General features: G+C 35.1%; 1 long non-coding RNA gene across 3 annotated transcripts; it reads left to right on the top strand.

Moving 5' to 3' along the window:
- Positions 1–3,638: 3,638 nt before the first annotated feature.
- LOC122039560 lies at positions 3,639–11,756 on the top strand. 3 transcript variants are annotated; one of them, XR_006128232.1, is made up of 4 exons: positions 3,639–3,665; positions 6,133–6,274; positions 6,591–6,630; positions 11,407–11,756. It is a non-coding gene; the product is annotated as an uncharacterized LOC122039560 (long non-coding RNA). The 3 variants fall into 3 exon arrangements; XR_006128230.1 differs by lacking the exon at positions 3,639–3,665 and having other exon boundaries at positions 6,062–6,274; XR_006128231.1 differs by lacking the exons at positions 3,639–3,665; positions 6,133–6,274 and having other exon boundaries at positions 6,546–6,630.
- Positions 11,757–17,989: the final 6,233 nt, after the last annotated feature.

The following is a 17,989-nucleotide window of genomic DNA, read 5'->3' as shown; positions in this document are numbered from 1 at the left end:
CTGGAAACTTTGTAAGCGTCAACCATGGATGCCCACAAAGTGTTCCTCGGAAAAGCGTTAAGCACGTACCTTATTACATCGTGGTTTTCTATTCTCTGGTCGATTGCTTGAAGACCGTTCAGCAGGTCTTGGATGCATGCGTGAAGTTGGCTCGCTATCTCTCCTTCCTGCATTTTTATGTTATATAATTTGTTTAAAATTAAATCGCGCTTGCTTACCTTAGTGTCGGAGGTGCCCTCGTGCAGCTCGATCAATTTTTTTCCACAACTCTTTAGGACTTGAAAAGGGTCCAACTCTGTTTAGTTCTTCTTTTGTTAACCCGCATTGTAGCATACAGGTTGCTTTGGCATCATCTTCAACTTTCTTCATAATGCTAGCATCCTAGTTGATACATGAGACTAGTTCTCCAATGTCGTCACATGGAAGCTCAAGACCGGTCTGGATAATGATCCACATCTCGACTTGCGTCTTGAGGTGGTATTCCATCCGGTTCTTCCAATAGCTAAAGTCCTCGCCGGAAAAGAGTGGTGGGCGGACAATGCTAAATCCTTCTTGAAGAGTCATAAAATCTTGCATACAAAAGAAAAAATAAGTCCCAGGACTTGATCCTGGATTAGCAGTGTGGTATAAAAATAAAGATAAATTATGATCTCGAGTGGTGTTGTACCAACTTCGAGACAAATCTGATTATGAAAGAAAACTAGATCGGAAGACGGCAAGAATATCGATTCCGATCGACTTCGAAAAAATTGAAAAAACCGCGAAAAAGTGCTTGATTGATGGTTGCACCAAATCGAAGCTACCCCGCTCTGATACCAATTGTAGGATCAAGAAGCGCTAGAGGAGGGTGGGGGTGAATAGCGCTCGTGGTTTTCACTTGTCGTATTCTAAAAACGTTCGAGAATAGAGCAGCGGAATTAGAAAACAATCATACAAAAAGAACCCAAGTGTTTTTTACTTGGTTCGGAGCCTTGGGTGACTCATACTTCAAGGTCCACGCTCGTTCAACATTTACTTTGGGAAATTCACTATCAGATCACAAAAATACAAATATGTATTACAAAATCAAAATTAGAAAGCTATACCGACAACAGAATTACAATAATTAAGGCTCCGGGTCGTCGGGGACTTGTCCTAGCTTAGTTAGAGTGTCTTGTGAACAGCACGTTGCAGAAGGATTACTTTTTTAATTGTTGTTCTGAGCTGCTGGTCGAGTGCTCCTTATAAGGGCTGTTGGAGGCGCCTCAAAGCCCCTTGAGGGCACCTCCATTCGCCGAGTCAGCCGCGCGTGGATAAGCTGAGAAGAAGTCTTCGTCTATCCTGTTGAAGGTGGCTCCATAAGCTTTGAAGGCACCTCAAGCCACCATGAGGGCGCCTCCAGCTCCACTGCGCGTAAACTCTACTCCTTTGCACCCGAGGCACCTCAAGCTCCATGAGGGTGCCTCGGGTACTGTTCATCTGAGGCTAATCTTGTTGCTTTGTCCCTGCAAAACATGTTAGTCCACAAACCAACCACATATCTTGCAAAACAAAGTTAGCACACACAATAAACATAATAATATGAAAGTTTGACAGTCACGGACTATCCGGTTCTGACTTCGGATTTCCAATCGAAAACCCTAGGTCGAACTGACGCCTACTGTTCCCTCTTCCGGGGAACGCATCCTCACCTACTTCACTCAGGAGAAATTACCTTTTGTCAGTTCGGTCCTCCAGACCGACTGGTCTTTTGCTCAGCGTCCAATGCTTCCGGTCTTCATGCTGGACGTCCGGTCCATGACCCGTCCAGACTTCCACTTGCACTACAAGAAAACAAGGCTTCAGAAACAGATTTCTAAAATGGAATTAAAATCTGTTTCAAAGTTTTGTAAATCAGAAACAGATTTTCTACAGAATTACTAATCCGTTTTAGTTAAATAAAATAAAATATACAAAAATAAATTTGAAACAGAATTTAAAATGAATTTGAGATGAAATTGTCAATAAATTTTTATAAACAAAAATAAATACAGATTATAAATGAATATTTGAAACAGAAATAAAATCTGTTTCAAGTTTTTATAAATCAAAGAATGATTTTCTACTAAATCACTAATTTGTTTTACTTTAATAAAATATAATATAAAAAACTAAACTAGAATTTAAAACCAATTGAATATAAAATAAAATATAAATTTTTATTAGGAAAATAAATATGGATTATAAATAGAATTTGAAACCATATTTCTATTAAAATTATTTAAAATTTAACGAAGATGAATTTATTTTATTTTTAAAAATATAATGTATAAAATGAAATTTGAGATGAAATATGAAATAGATTTGAAATAAAATTTTATATAATTTTTTTTAAAAAAAATATTAAGTATAAATAGATTTTTAAAAAAATGCTTAAAATATCATTTAAAATATAAACAATTGAGATAAAAAATTAGTTTCTAAATTAATAAAATTTGTAATGAAATAAACTTGGATTTATAAATTTATGTCATTATTCTCAAATATTATGGACTATTTTTTCCCTAAAATTTATTAGCCTGTATTATTTTTTTCTTAATATATATTTTTTTTGCTGGAGCCCTCTTCGTAACCTAAATCAACCCTTCCCTTTCTTTCTCTCGTCGCAGCAATTTCGTGGGATTTCCTCGCTCAATTGCTGATAACTAACATTTTAATGCATTATTTTTGTCCTTAATTTTCATGTTTTAATCCTTTCATATGATTAATTGTTGGTTCTTCTCATGTTTATTGAGTTGAATTCATATTATGAGTTTTGTTATAATTTTTCCTATTTTTATGGATTTCTACTTATAATTGTGTACTTTTGTTTTTTATGGATTGAGCTCAAGTTGAACCAAATTAAACATAAAGACTTGAGTTAATGAGAAGTCCAATCTGAAGAAATCTGAGTCATTGGATTATATCTAAAGCAAATTAAATGAAAGATTTAGATCTGATTAATTCTAGCCGTTCATCAAGATCTGGTTGATTCTGGCCAATCTATGTAGATCTAGCATGATCTGAGCCGCTCATCTTGATCTAGCCATCCTGACCATTCAATGGGTTCTAGTGGATCTCGACCATTCACTCAGATTTGATCTCAACCGCTCCATCAGATCTGGATTGATCAGGATCGTCGGATCAGATCTGGGGAAATAAAATCCACAAGCACGCATCTTCTTCTCCTTCGCTCGGTTTCTCACGCTGCGAAGGCCGGTACGCCACTTCTCTCTCCTTCACCATCACTCCACCAAAGGGGCCGGTGGTACGCCACCACTCCACCGCCGCCGGCCGGCCATCTCCTCTCCATCTTCCCACCGTCATTTTCTACCCGCGATTCCAGCCAAAGCCATCATTTCCTCCAGTGGCTCTTCGTGATTGTCTGCCCCGACGTGCCGACACCAGCATCCAGGCCACGACGGAGTTTCTCTACTTCAGATCCAAACCGCAACCCTCTTCTCTTCGGGCTAGAAGATAAGGGGTCCTTCATAGTCAACATCCGGCCACGACATCTCCAAGATCTGGCCGCCCTAAGCAAGCAGCGGTCCTCTTTCGGAGAGCTCTTCACTTTATGCTCAGCACCGGCTTCCCACAGACATCTTTGGCCTTCATCAGATTCTGAACAGCAAGCTTCTTCTTCAAGGGTCGATATGTTGATTTGCATGGTTGATTGTTTGATGTTTTTGTACTTAAGATGTTCTCCCATGCTTTAGGTTTGCATGTACCCATTGTTAGGACCGACGGTCGCGGCTAGAGAGGGGGGGTGTGAATAGCCGACCCCAAATTTGTGTTTCTTTCTACAAATCAAGTTAGCGCAGTGGAAAAATAACAACAGAAACGTAAATGGGGAATTCAAACCTCAAGCACAGCGATGTAACGAGGTTCGGAGATGAAACTCCTACTCCTCGGCGTGTCCGTAAGGTGGACGAAGCCTATCAATCCGTCGGTGGATGAGACCCCGGAAAATCGGCTAATATGAACTCCTTCTGGGTGGAGAAACCTCGCCACAATAACTCTTGCAACAGCAAGATAGAAGTACACAAAATACAAAGAAGCACAAGACAATATGAATGTAAAACAAACAAGCTTGCCTTCTCGTCCTGAGTCCGTTGATGAAGCAGCAGCTTCACGGATGCAAGCAGCAGGGAAGCTCACGCGAAGCTGCAAGAAGTATGAGCTCAGAAAAGCTCGCAGAAGGAACCTGGAAGAACTTGCAAAAGCAAGAAAAAAATAGATCCTGTAGAGTCGCTCGACTCTTTATATAGCTGAACCTGCAAACCTGTGAAGGCAGAAGAAGACACAGAAGACTGAGATCTAGCCATTGTAACTCACAACAGCTAGGCCTGGACCGATCAGGCTCCAACCTGATCGGTCCACACTGTCCCTGATCGGTCTTGGGACCGATCAGGCTAAGCCTGGACCGATCAGGCTATGTCCTGATCGGTCCAGGAGGAGTCTGATCGGTCCCTGGATCGATCAGCCTTTCTCCTTCTTCTCTTCTGTTTGCTTCCTGATCGGTCTTCAGACCGATCAGATAATCCTCAGAAGCATTCTGTTTGGTTACTGATCGGTCACCAGACCGATCAGCCGTATCACTGGATCGGTCCCCAGATCGATCCAGAGCTTGGTTTTTCCCCAAGTCTCCCACACCAACATCCGGTCAACCTTGACCTGTTGGTACATCATGCTTAGCATCCGGTCACTCCCTTGACCTGCTAAGACTCCCCACCAAGTGTCCGGTCAATCCCTTTGACCCACTTGGACTTTTCTCTTCGTGCCAAGTATCCGGTCACTCCCTTGACCTACTTGACCTTCTCAACACTAGATGTCCGATCATCCTTGATCCATCTGGATTTTTCCTTACCCGGCTTCACTCACCAGGACTTTCACCTAGCTTCACTCACTAGGGTTTCCAATCTGCCTGGCTTCACTCACTAGGACTTCCAAACCGCCTAGCTTCACTCACTAGGACTTTTACCTGGCTTCACTCACCAGGATTTCTCCGTCTGCCTGGCTTCACTCACCAGGACTTTCACCTGGCTTCACTCACCAGGATTTTCTATCTGCCTTCCTGGTCTAGAGAACGAGCTACCGAGCCCTCTCTGACCTAGTCCGGAGAATGAGCTACCGAGCCCTCTCCGACTTCGTCCGGTCCAGAGAACGAGCTACCAAGCCCTCTCTGACCTAGTCCGGAGAACGAGCTACCGAGCCCTCTCCGACTTCCACATCTGGTCCAGAGAACGAGCTACCGAGCCCTCTCTGACCATAGTCCGGAGAACGAGCTATCGAGCCCTCTCCGACTCCATCAGGTCCAGAGAACGAGCTACCTAGCCCTCTCTGACCACAGTCCGGAGAACGAGCTACCAAGCCCTCTCCGACTTCCACATGCCAAGCTTCCATACTTGGACTTCTCCGTGCCAAGTCCCTGCTTGGACTTTTCCCATGCCAAGCTCCCTGCTTGGACTTTCCCGTGCCAAGTCTCCATACTTGGACTTTTCCCGTGCCAAGCTCCCTGCTTGGACTTCTCGAAATAGATCAATTCAAGTCGGGTCAACCAGGTCAACCTTGACCAAGGGTTGCACCCACAACCTCCCAAGTTTTCCAATATTCTTGTCAAACATCAAGATACAACTCTTCTATTCTCATCAAACATCAGAATAGAACTTTTCTATTCTCATCAAACATCAGAATAGAATTTTTCTATTCTCGTCAAACATCAAAATAGAACTTTTCTATTCTCGTCAAACATCAAAATACAACTTGAGTCAGGTCAACCAGGTCAACCTTGACCTAAGGTTGCACCAACACCCATGTCATTTTGATTCATGCCCTTAAGGTGTTTGACAAAATGTTTCTTCCAATAGTTAGGTTTAAATTCGTGCACTTTATTTTACTTAATTTCTACTGGTCTTGTCTCTTTCAATTGCTATAAGTTCTATTCTTCGTTTGGATGCAATTAGGATTAGATTTCTTTAATGCTCTAGATTTCATTTAATGCTTAATTTCCATAGAGGCCTGCAAGTCATTTAAGGAATCACAAGTTGATAATTAATTCCCAACAATATTTTTTTTCTTCTTAATTCTTCTTCTTCTTTAATTTGCTTATATATATAATCTATCTTGATGTTGCAGGAGGAGATCACCAAGGAGTTTGAGGAGAGGAAGATTGAACTCGAAGCTAAGGCTCTAGAGATCTATCAGGCCTCAGATGCTGATATCAAGGTCTGCATTACTTGTCAAAGTTAAATTTGATCGAAATTCCATAAAGAACAAGGTATGTGGCTTCTTGGTGTACCCTAGTATGCTGTATTGCCTCAACACATATCTTGCTCTGTTGCCTCTTTTCGTTGCATGAACACTATAGTGGTGATAGAAATGCTTCTCTCTTATTTTCTGATATTCACTGCATTACATGATTCAGTTGTAACTTATGACTAATGTTTAGTTCAGTTTCATATTACTTGAATCAATCATTGCAGGTATGTTGCTAAAAAATTTGTACATAACAATGTGATTTCTTAATCAAGAAACTACTTTTCATTAAATAAAAGGCGGCTCGCATTCCATGTTGAATCATTAAATTGGTTTAGTGGTTCCTCTCCTATCAAGGCTAGGCAACTGCAGTGCAAGGTAAATACTAAATGATGTCTTTTAAACTTGTTAGATTGCTTTACTGAGATACAATATATCCATGATTCTAAATTTTGTAAATTGTATTAGAATATAATATCAAATATCAAGGTTGAAGACTTGGTCAGTGTTCCATATGTAATTTCATATGTTTTGATTGGAAAATCTTAGTGAATAAGATAGTAGTTTTCTAAAATTGGTTTTTAAGAATTTGGTGACTCATTGCTATTGTGAAATATCTATCAAAGTAATTTATATATGCTTGGTTCAAAATTCAAACTCCAAGAGTTTCTTTTTCTAGTGTAAATATAATTGCAAAAGAAATTTATTATTTAGTCTGATATGATCTCGTTTATATGAGTGTAGCATTTCAAGAGGACCAGAAAACAATGGTGAAGAAAGTTTGGTTGTGCATCAATCGACCAGGATTTAGCTGTTCTAAAATTTGTAGCACTACTAGAAAACTAGGCTTTTGAGACAAATATTTTAGGACAGTCACAAAATTCGTCTCAAATACTAAGTAATTAAGACAGTAATAATAGACGTCTCAAAAGTTTACATGGAGACATTAATTTTAAGACAGTATTTAAGATTTTGTCTCAAATTCAACTAAATAAGACACATAATAAAGACGGTTAAAAATATAATTATATAAGACATTCAAATAAGACGGTAAAAAAATATTTATCTCAAATTATCTTGAATATGATTCGTCGGAATGGTCACGTTAATCGTTACAGACTCTACTGTACCAGTTCCAATATCTTTTCATGGAACGGTATATATATATATATATATATATATATATATATATAACATAGAAAAATATATCAACAAATTTAACTTAATAAAATTTTTTAAGTTTATTAAAAAAATACATCAACAAATTTAATTTTTTAACATAGAAAAATACATCAACAAGTTTATTAAAATATCTAGGTTGACATAGTTAAAGGTTTTAAGTTTTTTATTTTAACATTAAATTTACATTAAAGAGGTTAGATTTGTTTTGTCTACGTTAAATTACATTACGCTATTAAATTTACATTAAAGGTGTTAAGTTTATTTTAAGGTTTGATAGAAATATTAAATTTACATTAAATTTACATTATATATCTATGTTATTTATCTGCATTAATATAGTTAAAGGGGTTTAAAGGGGTTAGGTTTTGTTTTGTTTCTTTCGTGCGACAAAACAAAACGCGACGAGCAAAGAGGGCGACGGAGGCAACGACGATCTCCACGGCAAATCTCAGGTACTTCTTTAGTTTTTCTCTTCTCTCCGTACAACCTATTGAGGTTGCCTCTCTTACCGCATCCGCTGGCGTCGCGCGGTTGCTGTCGCTCGTCGACTCCCTGCTCCTGCCCTGCCGCTATGCCGCACGATGCTTTGGCCGCGACTCTTGCTGTGCACATGGCCATGGGAGACTCCTGCTTTTCCAAGATCACAGCGCGACCATTGCCGCGGCCAAAGCATCGCACGACAAGAGTTGGCAGTAGACATGGGCGGAGCTTACCCAAGCCCTGGTCCCATAAAAAATAACAACCTAGTAGGATACTCACCTTTATTAACAGTGTATCCCACATAGAATAGGAGATATGGAATCGAAGAATGAGTTGGAGACTGATCTTGCGGTTATATTATTTTGCTAGCTATTGTTTTTATGATGAAGACAAGCTTTGAAATAAAAAATCTTTGTAATAACTTTCTTTTGCCCACTGCTATTATTTTTATTTAATTAAGTCATTCAAATTATTTCAATACAGCTTACAATTTTATTTTATTTTCAAATTGTTGCTAATTCGAGATAGATTGTTTGACGTCAATTTAGTTAACTGGTCTGGTAATAAGTAATAGCATTGGATGTTTTCGTGTGTGTGCTTTTTTAATATGTTTCTATCCTCTTTTCTACTTGTAACTATTTTACAATTGTATATATTTAGCTTTTATATCAGTTGTATCAGAAAAATATAGGAAAGTTATTACAATTTATAAGCATTGATATCGTGAAATGTTGATTAGAAGAAATACTAGCTATTAGCTATAACTCATGTTTTCAAGTCGTCGACAAGAAGAACTACAATGTGCATTTTTTTAAACATACTTCTCATGATTTCTAGAATTTATAAGAAGTATATTCATCTTCAACTATTCTACAAATGAACTGAAGACCTGTTTCAATTAATAAGTAATAACATTGTAGAATCTTTTTGTTCAAGTTAAAATTTTTTATGCAGATCAATTTCTGAGTTTAATTTGAAAAGAATAATTATAAAGTAATTATTTTGTGATGCATTATAAGTTTTTATATATTTTTTATTTTATTAATTATATTGAAGAGGATCATCAATGCAATAGGAAAATTATTAGTGAGGATGCGCTTGCTCCTGCATTCACGATCGCACAATTGAAGCGATATATAGCTTATGCCAAGTCTATAAAACCTCAGGTTCATGAACTTTCTAGTGTTACCTTTGTATCACAAAAGTGAGCTTCATCATTTGATTCTTAAGTGGGCTACCTGAATGCAGCTTAGTTCAGAAGCAAGAAAGGTACTCGTACAATCATATGTAGCACTGCGGAGAGGTGATAGTACACCTGGAACCAGAGTTGCTTACCGAATGACAGTTAGACAGCTCGAGGCATTGATCAGGCTTTCTGAAGCCATTGCTAGGAGCCATTTGGAGAAAGTGGTAAGCATTTATCCATGGTGTATCAAACTAACTTTCTCTGTCAACTAATGCAAAGTTGCCACTCTTCTAAACCAACAAAGACATATGCGATAATAATCTAATTTGTTAAGATAATATATGTTTATGTTCGTAGGTTCTTCCAGCCCATGTTCGCATGGCGGTAAAACTACTAAAAACATCCATCATTAGGCAAGTTCTTTTTTCAGATATACAAAAACAATGCTTTAGTTTCTTTATGTGGTTTTAAATAAATCAATGCATATGCAGTGTTGAATCGAGTGAGATTGATCTTTCTGATTTTCAAGAGAATGAAGATGGTACTCCAGGGAGAGAAAAGTTGTAGCAGAGTGTATGAAAGTAGTGACTCCTATTTTAAATCAAATGAAATCTCAAATAGATGCACTTCAATCAAAGTTAGAGAATCATGAATCCCCATTGACTCATCTTGGTATAGAATCCAGTGAATTTAGAAATCAAAAGGTATCTTTACTTTATTTAAATAACTGACTTTTATAATGAATTTTGATAGTTTTGTGATATGTACATTATTTTTTATTTAGGTTGCAGATAATATTATTTCACATGAACAAGGATTGTATAACCAACAGGTACATTGGTAGTTGTTTTCATAATTTTTTTTAGTTTTATTAACAATTTTGGTGAACTAGTAGTATACATATTTTTAAGCTGTAGATAAATTTATTTTACAGGTGCAACAACTTGAAAGACACAAAGATATTGACAAACACATAAACCATCATTTCTTATTACGAGATGAAGAAATTTGTTTAACTTGGGGTTGTTTATGTTGTATATATATATATATATATATATATATATATATATATATATATATATATATATATATATAGTTGCAAGAAAGAGAATTATGTGTTAGATGATCAGATTTCTTATTGAAATACTCTATTTATTGATTTTTTTAACAGTATATATTATAAATCATCTTTACCTCTAATAAGAGTTTTTTTTATGTTCAGGATTCTGGTGAAGAAGGATTATAGAAGTTATCTTTAGATCACAAGGAGTTGTTCTTTAGACTTTCTTTTGTGTAACTTTTATGGGAATAGTTATTTTTTTATTGGATGAATGTTGAATGAATGTTGGATGCACTTCAATTAATGATTATAGAATTTTATATTGTGGATATCATTTTTAATTTAGAGTTTTTCCTTTTGTTTTGAAATGACAATTTATTATATTTAATCTAGATTAATTTGTATAATAAATGTTCTTTAAAGATTATTAATTTTTGTCATAATTATTGCATTTAACAAGTTAAAATATTAGGGATAGTAATTTATTGTCTTTACTTCTATTTGAGACAGCACATTACCATCTCGATTTAGTGTCTTTAATTTTTTCACAGGATAAGACATAACATTTGAGATAAAATAATAACTGTCTTAAATACTTTTGAGACAATTGAATAACTGTCTCATCACCGTCTTAAATAACATTTGAGACAGTACAACTGTCTCAATATTTTTTTGAGACGCTTGTATTAGGGACGACTACATTACTGTCTCAACACCGTCTCAAAAATATTTTGAGACAGTAAATTTATAATTTAAGACATATTTTGTTGTGTCTCAAAAGCCTAGTTTTCTAGTAGTGTAGCTTTCTACTAAAATTAAGTGTATGTATGTTCATGAGTTATTTTGGTCTCAGAATGAAAAGTGCTTCCCCTTTTGTTGAGGGGTTTTGAAGATTGCAAGGATGGCAAATAAGTTAAGACTTGGAAAATCAGTTAGGATAATGAACTTGATATCAATTAAAAATATAATCGATTGATTAGAATGTTGTTGATGACATATTTGCGAGAATATAAGAATTATGACCCAGACTCAAGTATAGATTTTTAAACAAATAATGCCATTGCATGTTAATTGTCCTAAGTTTGATTATCTCATTTCTCCCCTAGGTTGTGGTCCAAATCTCAATGGAGATAATATAAATTTGTACTGATAGTAAGTAGTCTTTTTTTTTATATATAGGTTATTTCATTGCATGCTTGTTTTTATATTTATTAAACTTACTCATTTCATGTTTTGATTTTGCTAGATTGTTTCAACAAACTTGGTTGGTTCATTAATCCGTATGAAGTAATTCATCTCATGGAGTTCGAGACAAGGGAGGCCAAAGGGAAGAAATCATAGACATGCATGCTACTAGCAAAAGGATATGAAGACATTATTGAAAGTAACAAAGTATTGAACTTCTTATCACAAAAAATGGGAAGAAAAGTTTATCAAGTAAGGTAGGCAAAGCAAAGAAAAGGAGAAGGTTTGTAAAATGATTCAAAAGGTGAAATATTCAAATCATTTATATCTAGGAGGATCTGATCTCTGTGATCATGAGCGTCGTGATAGAATGTAAAGATTAGATTACTTAAGGTGAGATTTAAAAATTTATACATTTGCTTAGACGATGTAAATATTTATTTATCCCAATGTTAATTTTATGATACTTTTGGATTAGAAATTAGTTATTTTAAATATTTATTTGGAATGTATGTGTTTCTTGTAGTAGATAAGAATATAGAAATATAATAAAATAAAAAATAGCAATATATTAAAAAATAAAATTATATTTATATTTATAAATATAATTATAAACAGATTTATAAACAGATTAAAATTAATTTTTATATGTTATTTAAAACGGATTAATGACGGATTTAAAACAAAATTTAGAGACAGATTTTGTATTTGAAATTTATTTTATTTGGTTAATTTAAAAACAGATTTAGAAACGATTTTTTAATCTGTTTCTAAATTAGAGACGGAATATTTCCGTCTCTTAAATTAGCAACGGGGCTTTCAATAACGGATTTTAGATACGGAATATTCTGTCTCAAACCTTTTTTAGAAACAGAAAAGTGACTTTCAGAAACTGATTTTTTCGTCTCTGAAGCCCTGTTTTTTTGTAGTGTTGGTTCGCGACACCAGGATTTCAACCTAGGGTTACTGCCCCCTAGGATTCTTGCCTGAAGCTCTGACCCGCCAAGACTTTCCGCCTAGGGTTACCACCCCCTAGGACCTAGGGTTGCTGCCCCCTAGGGTTTTCCACTTGCCTAACCGCAGCTAGGACTTTTGCCTAAGTACACTTAGGACTTTCCTGCAAAGCTCAATCAACATATCAGATAACAAAACAACTTAACTTTGAACTCTTTGACATAATCAAAACACAGGTTCGATCGTCGGATGCTTCCTGCACCAACAGAGTCTACTCTGTTTCACCTTCTAGACCATGCTATTTGGCATGGCCTGATCTTCAAAATTATATATATATTTTATCTTGTAGTGACATGGCCATGCCTCTGGGTACGACTGAGTTCATTTCAGCTTTGGAAAACTGCACGGGTTGGGTCCTAGTCGTGCTTTGAGACACGACCGTGTCTTGTCTGGTGTTGATTCTTCATTCTAGCCATGCCATTTGAGACGGCCAGTGACTTTGCTGGTTCCTTGGTCTTGCCAATTAGCACGACCACCTTCTGTAACTTCTCTTGGTCGTGCCTCAAGACATGGCCAGGTCCAATTTGACTCTGGAAGTCTTCTTTTGCATTTTTTTTAATCCTTTGTTGCTCTAAACTGCTCCTGAAAAAATAAAATAAGCACTAAGTAGATCTCTAGATGTAAAATAGTAATTATACTAAAATTAACATGATTAAGGGTGCGAAAACATAGATCATAAGCAATGAATATAACAAGATATGCGTTAAATAATACAAAATAACATATATAATCTACGTACATCAGGACTCATGGTCAATGGATCTCAAGTAGACCTTAGGATTCTAGATGAGTCATCAAATGTGCCAAAATGATTTAGAGATGGACTTGAGTCTCTAATAGAGTTGGTTGACATAATTGAGTTGAGTTTCATGGATGAAAATATGAAATGAGATTCATATTATGTGAAAATTGGTTTTAGATATATAGATTCTATATAAACTAATGTTAGGAATGCATTATGGTTTAGTATGGGCAGATACATCAAGAAAAAGTCAAAACTAGGACTTTATGCTAAGATTCAATTGATCCATTTAGATAATTTTAGATTTTGTGTCAATATTGGGATCTGTGATAAATATATTTTTACATATACTTTTTCCAAATAGACAATGGTAACACAGACCTCTTCACAAAATTTGAGAATTTTTAGAGTTCTATAGAATTTTTTGTGCATTTCTGAATTTGGGTTTATAATGTAGTTTGGGCTGAAATAGGATGTAAGTCAACTGTATAAGTTACCAGTCGATTGGTAATACTATTAATTAAATAGAGAATGATCCTATGAGTTTGATTTGATAAGGCAATTGACTGGGGTCTAGGGTAGTCAACTAATACAGTCCGAAACTATTTTTTAGCAATAGAAAATAATCAAAAGGATGATATACATGTATGCAATTATATGGGGCATTAAAGGTTAAAAGAGTCCAATAATTGAGATTTTTTGAAGCTCTTTTTGATGTATGGCAAAAGGAGAGAAGTTTAGGTTTAAGTTAGAAGCCTAAATATCTTTGCAAGAAATCCTAGCTTAAGGGGGAATTTAGGTGAAAGGGGAGCCAAGGATTAGGTTCCATCATATGCATAAGCAGATTGCATATTTATTTGTATATTTATTGCATTATATGTTTCCCTAACTTAAACAGGTTGTTAAACATCAAAAAGGGGGAGATTGTTGGAGCAATCGGTATGACTCTAGGTTTTGACGTTTGGGCAAAGGTTTAAACTAGATTATTGTTGTATTTGATATGCGCTTGTCAGTGTGTAAGATGTAGGTACAGTAAGGCAAAGTCCAAGTGGAGTCTTGGTAGTGTAAGTCCAAGTGTGTAGTCTTGGAAACGTAAGTCCAAGTGTGACTTGGCAAGAATAAAGTCCTGGAGCATGACTCTTAGCAATGAAGTCCTGGAGGCACTTCCTCTTGGCAAAAAAAGACTCGACAACAAAGGATAAGGCCGAAGGAAGCTCTTGAATGTAAGACGTGAAGGATAGGGAAGCATCTGAGGGATGCGAGGTTGATGGAAGATGCTAGAAAGTAAGGTCGAGATTTTATGGGCAAGGACGAGTGATGAGTGATTGTACTTGGATTGAGGGATCGTCCATCTTACGGACACACCGTGGAGTAGGAACATCATCTCCGAACCACGTTAAACGAACATGCTAGGGTTTGTTTATTTTCTTCTTGTCTTTATTGTTTATAGGGTTAGCTTTCTACTTATTGTTTTGTATTCCACTGCGCTAACAAGTGTAGGAAAGATAACAAAGTGGGTGACCGCCTATTCACCCCCTCTAGCTAGTGATCAAGGTCCCAACAAGTGGTATGAAAGTAAAGAGCATTCTTGAAGAACTAACCGCCGGAAGGAGCAAGTGCTAGAGGAAAAAATGGAGTCACAAGGAGCACTAGGATGGAATATTCGAATCCCACCTCCATACGTGCTAGGAGATTTCAAGTATTAGAGGTTGCGATTGGAGACATGGCTCCAAATGAATTGGGATCATTGAATCGTGTTGGAAGATCCAACCTAAGATCTCACAGGAGATCGAAAGTTGAGATCGGATGGCTCGGAGAGCTGTCAATCATAATTATGTTTATGTATTGTACTAACACTGTAATGCAGGAAGCTAACTAAGGAAAATGGGATCCAAGCACCTCTATAATATCCAGGCACCTACACCTATCATGGCAATGGGATCAGATCAGATAAGGGTCGATCCAAGTGCCTTAAACTGATCCAAGCTCCTGGATCATGCTATAAAAGAAGACCTCAATTAGAGCCTTCTTCACTCATTCATTCCTCGCTTCAAGCTCTGTTACACTTATGAAATAACGACGCTCTACTGTGAACAAACGTCATTGAAGCAACAATGACAAGACACCACTATGAGCTCAAACTAACCTAACTTTTGGGTAACATTTAGTTGTTGCATTTTTATTTAGTTTTCTTTCTATATTAAAATATCTAAGGGTCGGTAGGTTTGTTACCGAACCCTATATTTGTAAAAGAAAAGCATATTGATAGTGATTGCTCAACGAAAACTGTCTAACTGACTGCAAGTCTTAGAGTAGTAGTCATGAGACTGCGATCCAAGAAAAACTAGAGCCATTAATTTGGGTTGGGCATATCAGATTGACCTACCCCACTAAATAATTTAAACGGATTGAGTTAGAATTTTATTAACCCAAGTCTGTCGCAGGTTGACCCACCTACGCTTATGATGGATTTGGGTTGGCCTGTGATAGGCTTGGGTTGACCCACGGGTTGAAAAATATATGTATGTCAAGTTTTATGTAAATTTATTATTTTTTAAATATAATTTAAAAATAAAATAGTACTTTTTATGCACATGTATATTTAAAATATATATTTCTGGATATATTTGATTGATGAAATCTTTCCGAAATAAAATATTAAAGATATAATTTTTTTTTTAAAAAAAAAATTTTTGATGACTTGGTTTGTCTAACCCGTAACCCGCCTTAAATTAGGTTGGATTGAGAATTTCTCAATCCGCCAAAATGACAAGTCGACCCGCCCCGCCCCGCTAAATGACTAGCTCGTCATGGGCCGACTCACTCCATCACGAATTTACCCATTTGATAGCTTTAAGTAAAATCATCATGTTTTTAATTGTCTTTTAAATTCCACTACATGACTATGTAGTTTTTTAAATATATAGGCTTGGGTTGACCTACAGGTATTTTTTTTTCCTTATGTGTTAGTCATTATTCCAAAGGATAGTAGTCATCTGTAATTTACCTCCTCTGTGTTAGTGCTCGGACGAATTGACGGGGGTGTTGGGGGCGAGCGTATTCGTCTTTTATCATCTTGATCTAATATTTTTGATGAAATAACTAAGTTTTTATTTTTTATTTTTTAAATTTTCATATTTAATCCTTGATTCAATTCGGTTCAATTTAAATAAGTAAAATTAATTTTTTATTTTAATTTGGGGTTCAAATAGACAAAAGGGTATTTTAGAAAAAAAAAAGTACGCCCATTGATTAAAAAAATAAAATGGAGTGCGCTTTTTTAATAATGTTCAAAACATATGCGCCCTTTGATAAATATTGTAATAGTTACGATAATATTTGCTATTACATAAAATAAAATTACTTTAATTTAATTTAAATTATCATATACAATACAATTATATTAAAATATTTATTATCTTAGTTAAAATTATTTAAACTTAAATGAAATTCTTTAAACTCGATCAAAATCATCTAATAATATAGCAACTATGATTGTAATCATTACAACTATGGTCAAACCATTACAATAGTAAATATAATTTTAATTATGTTTGAATATTTTTTATTAAATTGATGAAAATATTTTGATATATCTGTTTTATAATTAATTTTGATTAAGCTAGAATAATTTTATTATAATCATAACTTTTATAATTTATTTCATGTTGTAGCATCTATATTCTACAATTATAACTGTTATATTACTGCAGACCAAGTTATTATAGATTTATTTTGATATAATAATGTATGTGATAATTGTGATCAAGTTGAAAAAAAAATTATGGATATATATATATATATTTTTAGAAAACGTTTTTTTAATGAAAACTATAATAAAGGGTGATATTTTTTATTTTGCCGCGTGAAAGTTATATCTAATGTATTCTTCTATATCTGTTTTTTTTTTCTAAATATAAAATACAGTTCGTAAATTTATAATTTCTGAATATTTTTATTAAATTTTTGATAAAATAATATATTAAATTTAAGGAAAGTTTAAATGTATCAGTAATTAATTACATGCTAAAGACGATTATTGGTGGTTATTTTAATTGAGTCTACCAAATTCTTCTTTTAACCGAGAGATTTTTTTTAATAATCTATGTTTCGGTCTAATTAATTCTGGAGGCAGACAATCCTATCATACAAATCCGTCACTAGACAAATACAAAAGCAGCTTTTTTCCAGAAACTAACATTTTAGATTTTTTATCTCAAGAAGAAAAATATTCTATAATAGATCATAATTAGTGATTATGAATACCTGAAAAATAACGAGCGTCTCAATTGAGTTTAACGAGAGAGGGCAACTCATTGCTTCTCGTAATGGAGTTTAAATTTATCTGATTCGTAATCTTTAATTTTTTTCTTGATCTCTTAAACAATTTGTAGGTCCGATTGAGGTCGGAATCCAGTCAAAATTGACTACGATCTCCTCTGAATTTACCTTCCTATCCAGATTATAATTTTGAGTCGAATCATATAATTGGAAGTTGTCGACGATAGATAAACTGTATGGCCCGAGTATAGGGACAACCCGCTTATCATTGGCGGCTTCCGGTCGCCTATCTTAACCTAAATTATAATCTGGAAAAAAAAATGAACTCAAATAAGATTACAATTAATTTTGATCTGATCACGAAGAAATTATAGAAAAGATTAGAAAAAAAATTAGGAATTGCGGACGAGAAGCTCTACTCTCCTAATAATGCAACAATTTTATTTCATTATTTTTAATAATATTCTTTATTGATTTAATAATGATAGAGATTAAGTGAGTGACAATTAATCATTAAGGATGAAGGTTGAGGTTCACTTGTTTAATTATTTAATTTGATTTAATAGTGTGCCGCTACATTCATAATTGGTCTTAGCGGATTGTTACG

This window comes from Zingiber officinale, chromosome 2A (genome assembly GCF_018446385.1).
Source record: "Zingiber officinale cultivar Zhangliang chromosome 2A, Zo_v1.1, whole genome shotgun sequence".
Lineage (NCBI taxonomy): Eukaryota > Viridiplantae > Streptophyta > Magnoliopsida > Zingiberales > Zingiberaceae > Zingiber > Zingiber officinale.
Note: the sequence above shows the minus strand (reverse complement) of the source record. Positions and strands in the feature narration are given on the sequence as shown.